The sequence below is a fragment of the Scophthalmus maximus genome, chromosome 6 (genome assembly GCF_022379125.1).
Source record: "Scophthalmus maximus strain ysfricsl-2021 chromosome 6, ASM2237912v1, whole genome shotgun sequence".
In the NCBI taxonomy this organism is placed as follows: Eukaryota; Metazoa; Chordata; class Actinopteri; order Pleuronectiformes; family Scophthalmidae; genus Scophthalmus; species Scophthalmus maximus.
Window position 1 is genome coordinate 681,550 of NC_061520.1, and position 10,951 is coordinate 692,500.

Sequence of the window (10,951 nt, forward strand, 5' to 3'; positions counted from 1 at the left end):
CTGTGCTCCTCAGTCTTCACCGGTTTCTTCCTGTTCTGTCTTTGCTTTGCTCCCAGATGTGTCGGTCCCGTCTTTATTTTTAGTTTTACCTGTTTGCTACCAGTCGTTTTGTCTATTTTCTTTTTTTCTTCTTGCCAACCTTCCTCCAACAAACACTGTCATCTCCGCTGCCTCGTCCTTCCTCTGCTGTTTGGCTCCTGATAACCACCAACATCAGCACTTATTAACTCTATTACATGATGATAACACTGTGAGATCAGCATCAGCACCGACTCCCTCCGTCAATTACATCTGCAGATTAATGGATTATTCTCTTGAAGTTGTTTTGAAATATGAATATATGCAATCAAACTGCAATTTACAGATTTTTTCTTAGGTTTTCATGGAAACTACATTGAGGGATTATTATAAACCTCCATTAAAACCTTTTGGTATTTACAAAAAGATTCGCTCTCAGATACAAAACATCCCAGTGAACAGATTTAAAAACCGAAAACAAACCAAAAGTCAGATAATTAAAACTCAAATTATGAAGTTTTCTGAATGTTTGATCATCAATGCTATTTTTGAATATGCTTCCAACTTGATCATCTGGTTATTGATTCACTCTTGATGCACAGAGTGAATAATGATACAGTCTGTCTCATGTCTTCATCTCTCACCAGCTGAGAGAGAAACTCATGATCCAGGCCGAAGGTCAGAAAGACACAAACTGTCCCGCTGACTTTCATTCATCCGCCGCCGATCGGCTGGTTGGTTCCGCTCGCAACTCGTGTGTGTGTGTGTGTGTGTGTGTGTGTGTGTGTGTGTCTGTGTGTGAGTGTGTGTGTGTGTGTGTGTGTGTGTGTCTGCCACAACCAGCACAGACGTGGATCTGTTGGTTTGATTTGGTCCTAAACTCCAAACCGACGCACACAAGTGATTTCTGATGATGATCATCAGTACAGTACTGTACAGTATCTCTCATCAGACATCATCTTCACACTCAGTCCATCAGGTCCTGATGCCACTGTCTCTCTTCTTCTCTTCCTCTCTTCTTCTCTTCTTCTCTTCTTCTCTTCCTCTCTTCCTCTCTTCTTCCCTTCTTCTCTTCCTCTCTTCTTCTCTTCTTCTCTTCTTCTCTTCTTCTCTTCCTCTCTTCTTCTCTTCCTCTCTTCCTCTCTTCTTCCTCTCTTCTTCTCTTCCTCTCTTCTTCTCTTCCTCTCTTCCTCTCTTCTTCTCTTCTTCTCTTCATCTCTTCCTCTCTTCCTCTCTTCTTCCTCTCTTCTTCTCTTCCTCTCTTCTTCTCTTCTTCTCTTCCTCTCTTCATCTCTTCTTCTCTTCTTCTCTTCTTCTCTTCCTCTCTTCTTCTCTTCTTCTCTTCTTCTCTTCTTCTCTTCTTCTCTTCCTCTCTTCTTCTTCTCTTCCTCTCTTCCTCTCTTCTTCCTCTCTTCTTCTCTTCTTCTCTTCTTCTCTTCTTCTCTTCCTCTCTTCTTCTCTTCTTCTCTTCCTCTCTTCTTCTCTTCCTCTCTTCCTCTCTTCTTCTCTTCCTCTCTTCTTCTCTTCTTCTCTTCCTCTCTTCCTCTCTTCTTCTCTTCTTCTCTTCCTCTCTTCATCTCTTCTTCTCTTCTTCTCTTCCTCTCTTCTTCTCTTCTTCTCTTCTTCTCTTCCTCTCTTCTTCTCTTCCTCTCTTCTTCTCTTCTTCTCTTCTTCTCTTCTTCTCTTCTTCTTCTCTTCTTCTCTTCCTCTCTTCCTCTCTTCCTCTCTTCTTCTCTTCTTCTCTTCCTCTCTTCTTCTCTTCTTCTCTTCTTCTCTTCCTCTCTTCTTCTCTTCTTCTCTTCTTCTCTTCCTCTCTTCTTCTCTTCTTCTCTTCCTCTCTTCTTCTCTTCCTCTCTTCCTCTCTTCTTCTCTTCTTCTCTTCTTCTCTTCTTCTCTTCCTCTCTTCCTCTCTTCCTCTCTTCTTCTCTTCTTCTCTTCTTCTCTTCTTCTCTTCCTCTCTTCTTCTCTTCTTCTCTTCTTCTCTTCCTCTCTTCTTCTCTTCCTCTCTACTTCTCTTCTTCTCTTCTTCTCTTCCTCTCTTCCTCTCTTCCTCTCTTCTTCCCTTCTTCTCTTCTTCTCTTCCTCTCTTCTTCTCTTCCTCTCTTCTTCTCTTCTTCTCTTCCTCTCTTCCTCTCTTCCTCTCTTCTTCTCTTCCTCTCTTCTTCTCTTCTTCTCTTCTTCTCTTCCTCTCTTCTTCTCTTCTTCTCTTCCTCTCTTCCTCTCTTCCTCTCTTCTTCTCTTCCTCTCTTCCTCTCTTCTTCCCTTCTTCTCTTCTTCTCTTCCTCTCTTCTTCTCTTCCTCTCTTCTTCTCTTCTTCTCTTCCTCTCTTCCTCTCTTCCTCTCTTCTTCTCTTCCTCTCTTCTTCTCTTCTTCTCTTCTTCTCTTCCTCTCTTCTTCTCTTCTTCTCTTCCTCTCTTCCTCTCTTCCTCTCTTCTTCTCTTCCTCTCTTCCTCTCTTCTTCTCTTCATCTCTTCTTCTCTTCGTCTCTTCTTCACAGAGTTTCATCCATCTGAAGAAAATACTTTAGTTAAACTAAATATTCCATCTCTGTGAGCAGAGAGAGAACGGAGCCAAACGTTGAATGTGTTATTGAATCTGTTGGATACAGCTTCATCCAAACAGCAGGGGATGGTTGGATTATTCTGCAGGAGAGGGAAAAAAACTAAATCATTTCACAATGTCAAACACAGAAAATAAAAATAGGTTGCGCTCTTTGTATAATTCCCTAAGAGAGAATATAGAATAAATATCTGACAGGGTCGAGTTTGACAAGGAGCTCGACGGACTCAGAGTTTTGTTTCTAATCTTATTTATTACCGACAGTTTCAACCAGAGGCCTGAACTAATGGAACCATTTATTATTTTGTCAAGAAATCCAGGTCTGAACATTGAACATGTCAATTCAGTTTTATCATCATTCAATATCTCCAGGCTCGTTACATAGTGAGGTCATCAGAGCGGAGCCGCGTTGCTGGGAAACAGTTTCTCTTCTTTGTTCTTCTTTGAGTGACAAGCTATATTTACTAATCATGTGCTTTCTTTGCATATTATTTCATTTAAATCCCGAGACTATATCCTTCAGGCGTCGGAGCTGTGACCCCGTGACCTTCCATGTTCATAATCAACCAACAGATATTTCTCGTAACTGATAACGACGTGGAGGACGTGAGCTGAAGTACATGAAGTGATTATTTCATGCGCTCACGTGACGAGGCGAGGAAATCAATTCTCCACGTGTGTGTAGATATCGTTGGTGGGATGCTCGGCATCAAACGCGTGCGACTCGTCTTCTGTAGCAATCGAGTCAAAATCACGAGAACAACAAATGTGGTGCACGAAGAGGTCAGAGCAGAATTATCATCGCGTACGAAGCCTGAACCTTGAGATGAAGGGAAATTAAGATGAGAGATGAATCCGGCAGCCTCCATTGATTTTCACCTCAGAAGTTTCAGAAGACGCAGAGAACAAAGTCGTGTATCATGAGACACTTTGATGATGGAAAACAAGTGAGCTGTACAGCTGCGACGCCTCCGTACAGTATCAAACTTTACTGGAACATGTTCCTCCTGTTGACTTTATCGTTGGCCACTTTCACCCTGATTTCACCTGGTGTAACTTCTGTCAACCAAGTCGTCAGTCGCCTGTGATCGCCTGCAGATATTCAGCTGGTTCAAGGAGGATTTGTCTCAACGAGTAAATGGCTGGAAAAGCTCAGAGTTTGTCATTTGACATCGGGAGGAGGCGGAGGTGGAGGGGGGCCAGGAAGGTGTCGGGGGCGGAGCCTGATACAGTGACGATGATTCGTCTCATGATGGAGATTGTGTTTGTGTGTGAACTGAACACGTCCAACGTTCGTCTGAGGTCGTGATGATGCTGCGAGCGGGTCCAGGCTGTTGGACAGGGAGGCGAACCACCGCTTTGACTGTCCCGGTCATCATTGAATGATCACAGTTGCTTAGGTTCAGGAAAAGATTTTAGGTTTGAAATAATAAAATGTTGACTTCCTTAAGGTTGGACGACCTTTGTACAACTAATAAAACACGTGGTGAAGACGGTGGAATGATTATGAAGAAACAGTGCCTCCTCGCTTCACCTGAACCTCCTCCTCCTCATCATCATCATCAGCAACAGTGAATTGTAACTCTGGGTCTTATTAATAAGCAGAGAGAGAAGCCATGTGGTGGTTTTCTTCTGGAGGACGTTGCTCGGGTCGAGACCTTTTGAAATGCTACTGCGACGAGAACAACTGGGTGTGATGACTTCTACAGCGGCAAAGTGATCATACAATGTAGAGGATATCTGGTGGGCAACAACAATAAGTCATCAGGTTTACATAACAGCTACTGGACGTCTCTACCAACCCTTGGAAACCAAGAGTCACCAGTACAAACCATCAGATGACAAACCATCATGAGGAAAAGTGGTTCATGTTGTGGACCATTGATTCATGTTCTGATTCAGAGAATCAATGTTCATCATCTCTCCCTCCTGTCCACCATCTCTCCCTCCTGTCCATCATCTCTCCCTCCTGTCCACCATCTATCCCTCCTGTCCATCATCTCTCCCTCCTGTCCATCATCTATCCCTCCTGTCCATCATCTATCCCTCCTGTCCATCATCTATCCCTCCTGTCCATCATCTCTCCCTCCTGTCCATCATCTATCCCTCCTGTCCATCATCTCTCCCTCCTGTCCATCATCTATCCCTCCTGTCCATCATCTCTCCCTCCTGTCCATCATCTATCCCTCCTGTCCATCATCTCTCCCTCCTGTCCATCATCTCTCCCTCCTGTCCATCATCTCTCTCTCCTGTCCATCATCTATCCCTCCTGTCCATCATCTCTCCCTCCTGTCCATCATCTATCCCTCCTGTCCATCATCTCTCCCTCCTGTCCACCATCTATCCCTCCTGTCCATCATCTATCCGGCCGGTTTAGTTTCACATATGCTAACGCCTGGTACGTGTGTTTCCTTGGTATCACTGTTTCACTGTAAAGACGTTTAAAAAAGAAACGCACTTATCTCCCTGTGAACGTTCACTCACTGAGGCAACCGGGAGGATCTTTCATCAAACAGGCAGAAGTGTGTGAAACGTTACAATCACTTTGAATTAAAATATCAAGATCAACAAACAGGAAACAGTGGAAGTGGAGAGACGGAGTCTCCAACCTTGAGATGAAGGAGAACTGAGACACCAGATGAATGTTCAACCTGAACCGTTTTCACCTCACAAGCTTCAGAAAGAGAAAGTAACAAAGAGTTGAATCATTTAGCATCTTATTACTGTAAAACATGGAGCATCCTTCAGGCAAACTGTGAGTCAGTAAAAGGCCTCGGATCTTTTCTGTTGGACATATTTCGTATATGGTTTATTGATTGTATGGTTCGTGTCACGGTTCGATGAGCAAGACCCGAATGCAGGTGAGATGAGGATCAGGTGCGTTGAGGATCATTAGACACATGAGGATCATTAGACACATGAGGATCAGGTGAGATGAGGATCAGGTGAGATGAGGATCATTAGACACATGAGGATCATTAGACACATGAGGATCAGGTGCGATGAGGATCAGGTGAGATGAGGATCATTAGACACACGAGGATCAGGTGAGATGAGGATCAGGTGAGATGAGGATCATTAGACACATGAGGATCATTAGACACATGAGGATCATTAGACACATGAGGATCAGGTGAGATGAGGATCAGGTGCGATGAGGATCATTAGACACACGAGGATCAGGTGAGATGAGGATCATTAGACACATGAGGATCAGGTGAGATGAGGATCAGGTGAGATGAGGATCAGGTGAAATGAGGATCATTGGACACACGAGGATCAGGTGAGATGAGGATCAGGTGAGATGAGGATCATTAGACACACGAGGATCAGGTGCGATGAGGATCAGGTGAGATGAGGATCATTAGACACATGAGGATCAGGTGAGATGAGGATCAGGTGAGATGAGGATCAGGTGAGATGAGGATCATTAGACACATGAGGATCAGGTGAGATGAGGATCAGGTGAGATGAGGATCATTAGACACATGAGGATCAGGTGAGATGAGGATCATTAGACACACGAGGATCAGGTGCGATGAGGATCAGGTGAGATGAGGATCATTAGACACACGAGGATCAGGTGCGATGAGGATCAGGTGAGATGAGGATCATTAGACACACGAGGATCAGGTGAGATGAGGATCAGGTGAGATGAGGATCATTAGACACATGAGGATCAGGTGAGATGAGGATCAGGTGCGATGAGGATCAGGTGAGATGAGGATCAGGTGAGATGAGGATCAGGTGCGATGAGGATCAGGTGAGATGAGGATCATTAGACACACGAGGATCAGGTGAGATGAGGATCAGGTGCGATGAGGATCAGGTGAGATGAGGATCATTAGACACATGAGGATCAGGTGAGATGAGGATCATTAGACACATGAGGATCATTAGACACATGAGGATCAGGTGAGATGAGGATCAGGTGAGATGAGGATCAGGTGAGATGAGGATCATTAGACACACGAGGATCAGGTGAGATGAGGATCATTAGACACATGAGGATCATTAGACACATGAGGATCAGGTGAGATGAGGATCAGGTGAGATGAGGATCAGGTGAAATGAGGATCATTGGACACATGAGGATCAGGTGAGATGAGGATCAGGTGAGATGACGATCATTGGACACATGAGGATCAGGTGAGATGAGGATCAGGTGAGATGAGGATCATTAGACACACGAGGATCAGGTGAGATGAGGATCAGGTGCGATGAGGATCAGGTGAGATGAGGATCATTAGACACATGAGGATCAGGTGAGATGAGGATCATTAGACACATGAGGATCATTAGACACATGAGGATCAGGTGAGATGAGGATCAGGTGAGATGAGGATCAGGTGAGATGAGGATCATTAGACACACGAGGATCAGGTGAGATGAGGATCATTAGACACATGAGGATCATTAGACACATGAGGATCAGGTGAGATGAGGATCAGGTGAGATGAGGATCAGGTGAAATGAGGATCATTGGACACATGAGGATCAGGTGAGATGAGGATCAGGTGAGATGACGATCATTGGACACATGAGGATCAGGTGAGATGAGGATCAGGTGAGATGAGGATCATTAGACACACGAGGATCAGGTGAGATGAGGATCAGGTGCGATGAGGATCATTAGACACATGAGGATCAGGTGAGATGAGGATCAGGTGAGATGAGGATCAGGTGCGATGAGGATCAGGTGCAGGCGATCACAAGAAAACCTAAAGTGATCAACCAAGACAAATAATTTTAAATAAAACACAACACACCGAACTCAAGAGGAACAAAACAGAAGAAAGTAACTTCACATTAACAGAGACACACAGAAGGAAGATGAATCATAAACTATAAAGTCCACAAAGAAACTCAACCCTTCACCAGAGTCGTCTCAGCAGCTCAGGACGCTTTGTGTTGAAAAGTGACCAATGTGGATCAAAATGTACATATTACAGTGAATTATCTCATTGTGAGGTGACTGCCGCTGGGCAACATCCTTCAAATTGTATTTTTGACCTGTTCACTCGTCAGTTAATCAATAATTTGAATTGAAAGGTAGAAAACGATCTGCTGCAAAAGGTTTCAGTTGAAAAGTGGATTTCTCCCTTGACTCGTAATGACTCGGATCACAGAGACGCTCGGCAGCAGAAGCTCACGACGTGACGTGGAGGAAGAACCATGTCTACAAATGTAAAAACAGCAATGTAGGTTGGTGAGTCAAAAGCAAAGCGAAGGACGGACTCGACAGCTACAGAGAGAATCAACAGTGTTGTTGCTCGTGGGATCGTTTGACTGTGACCAGTTCTGTTGGAGGTCAAAGTTACAAGTTCTGACGGGACCATTTCATCCGGCTGTTTTTTGTTCATTAGCGTCACTGACATGATGAAATAATCAAACATGATTTCTATCCATCCGCAGCATTAACACATCTGTGTTTTCTTTCTTTCAGAGTCAAACGTTGAGTTTTTCAATTCTAGAAACAAAAGCAGAGAAAAGGGAACGTCCTCAGTTTAATGGTGAACTCGCTCCCGCTCGTGTTGGAGGTCGACAGCCTGCAGTTGCACCACAATCAGGACTTGATAAGATATCTAACGTGAAATATTGCTTCTAGTGAATCACAGGTCTGGAGTCGGAGCCACTCGCAGGCTAATAGCCTATTTCCTGCTTCTTGGGGGAAGAGCCAACCTCATCCCGCTGCGAGGACACGGCTGAATTACACTGACCCGCTGGAGCAGGCGGGTTAAACAGCAGATACAACTTATTTACCAGCTGCCGCGGTTTGATGCGCGGGGACGAGCGGCGCGGTCGGCCGCTGGAAACTTTTTAATTAAAGCTTATCTCCGACTCGATGGAGACAAAGTGAAAAGCTCACGACTGGTTTCGTGGACACGACTTAATGAGTTTGTTCCTGTTAATCTTTGATCCGCAGGTCCGCTGCTGAGCGTCTGAGCTCCGCGCTAACAGCAGCGAGCTAACGGCCTTGTGAGCGTGTGAGCAGCTTGACTAGACTCCTCGTACAGAACGCTCACTAGTTCACAGGTCAGTTGTCCGGTTTTGTCGTTGGAACATTATGAAATCACCATGACGACGACGCAGCCACTGACAGCTGTCGACGTTACCATGGCACCAGAGGAGACGTCAGGGCCCAGTCAAGTCTCTCAGATTACTTGTTTGTGAAATCCATGTCACAGTTTGTAACAATTTATCTAGAAAAGGTTGAGGTGTTTTACTGGATGAGTGTCAAACGTTGAGCTGCTGATGACATCACCAAAGTCCGTGAGGTTGATTCATGGCGGCAGAGAATCTTATTCAAATAAATTTTGTAGTTTGATACAAACTTCTGTAGTGGAGCAGCTGATCGACCACAGGACGGATGTTAGCATCTGCTAGCGTTGGTAAAAAATTACATTTTTAAATCCCCAAAGAAGCAAAATTTTATTATTTTTTATACAAAAATACTGCTAATCTTTTTTTCATAAGCTCGACTTCACAGGAAACCATAGAACACTTTATAACTTTGATAATGGCTGACGGAAGTAGATATTTTGCACAGTATTGTGTCCATGGAGAAGTAAAAGAGGTTTGAACTTTATTCCCTTTTGCCTCCTAATTTCTCGAATATGAGCTGGGATCCTCGCGGCTCCACAGTAAGTTGAAGTGAAACTTGCTCCACCTGCCGAGAGCTTCTGTGTTGGTGATGAGATGGAAGAAATGAAGAGGTAAAGAAAATAGAAATCCGCCGTCTGACAGCATCATAATCGCTGATCATCTCATTACCATCGGTTGATGCGTCTGCGTGTGACGACTTCCTGAACATCTGCTTCAGAAGAGCCAATCACAACGCTCACACTGACCTTCATTGTGTTCACGTCTTCAAAGATGAATTCAGACCAGTGTGTTACGTGGGTTCTGTCGGCAGTTGGTGGGACATTAAACCGTTTTCATCCTATTGTCTGCGTCCAACAGAATGAAGGGGCGTGGCCACTCTGACGTCATCATCAGCTCGTGTGTCCACGCGTCTGTTTGTCGGTTTGTTCCTGTATGTTTCATTATCACAGAAAAACGTACTGAACCGACTTCTCTGTTGCAAGAACGACATTTTCTATCATTTTGTCTCCATAAATAACGTCTGGATCGTGATTATTGGGACTTGGCAGAAATGTGAGATCTACTGAGCCGTTTCAGTTTGTTCAGTTTGGTAACTTGACCTGGTGAAGTCAGAGCGCCGACAGAATTCCAGCTTGTGTTGATTCTGATTCCGAGGAGTCTGTTGGATTTGTGTCACGCCCACACAGTAAAGTCGTGTAAAGTCTTTTAAAAATATCTATACTGAAATGTTTTGTCTTTTGTTAAAGGAGACATATTCTGCTTTTCCAGTTTATTCCTTTCTTCTAGTTTGTTATAGGTTCTTTGTGTATATAAAGGATCCTGACGCTCCTGAAACTCAGATGTATGTATGAATGTATGGACGGACAGCAGGTACAGACAACGGGTGATGACAGACAGGTGGGAGGAGCCACAGACCGGTGGGAGGAGCCACAGCATGAGTCAGTTGGACAGGCGCAGAGGGAACAAAGACCAGGCAGCAGACGAGGGACACGAGGAGCAGGAGTCGGTGGGCGGAGACGTGAGCAGGTGGATGTGGAGACAGGAAGAAGGTCCAGGGACGTGTGGTGGGCGGGTGCAGTGTGACAGAGGCCAATCAACTTGAGACATCAGGACAGATATCGTCCAACGTGCTGAAGTCACTTCACCGACCAGAGCAACGAGCTGCAGCTGAAGCTGCGTCGAGTTGGTCCGCAGACACCGTTCCTGCCGCCTCACATACGGAAACAGATTCATCCATTTGAGATGACGTGACGATGAAATGAAAGGAGGCTCCGTCCATCTGGTACAGTATGAAACTGGTTTGACTCCTGTTTGAAAGACAGGGACTATTTTGTGTCTATAGGTAAAAATGACATGTGGAGTTCCCCAAGGCTCCATCCTGGGGCCTCTTCTGTTCAACATCTACATCCTCCCACTGGCTCAGATCATGGAAAACAACTTAATGTCACCATAATTCTGCAGAGGACACGAATGTATATGTCCAATACAAGCAGTGAGAACATGCACGGAGGAAATCAACGACTGGATGCATCAAGACTTTCTTCAAATAAACAAAGAAAAAACTGGAATAATTGTTTTTGGAGCCGAGGAAGAACGATTTAGTTTAAATGTTAAAAACGACTTCATAGTGCTCCAGTCAACAACACGTAGAATTTGCATATATTACATCAGATTTGATTTGGATTCATTCACTGTTTATAAATATGTGCATTATGTTAATGTATCATTTCTTCTTATTTCTTCTTTTTTTCAAGACAAATATGCCAAT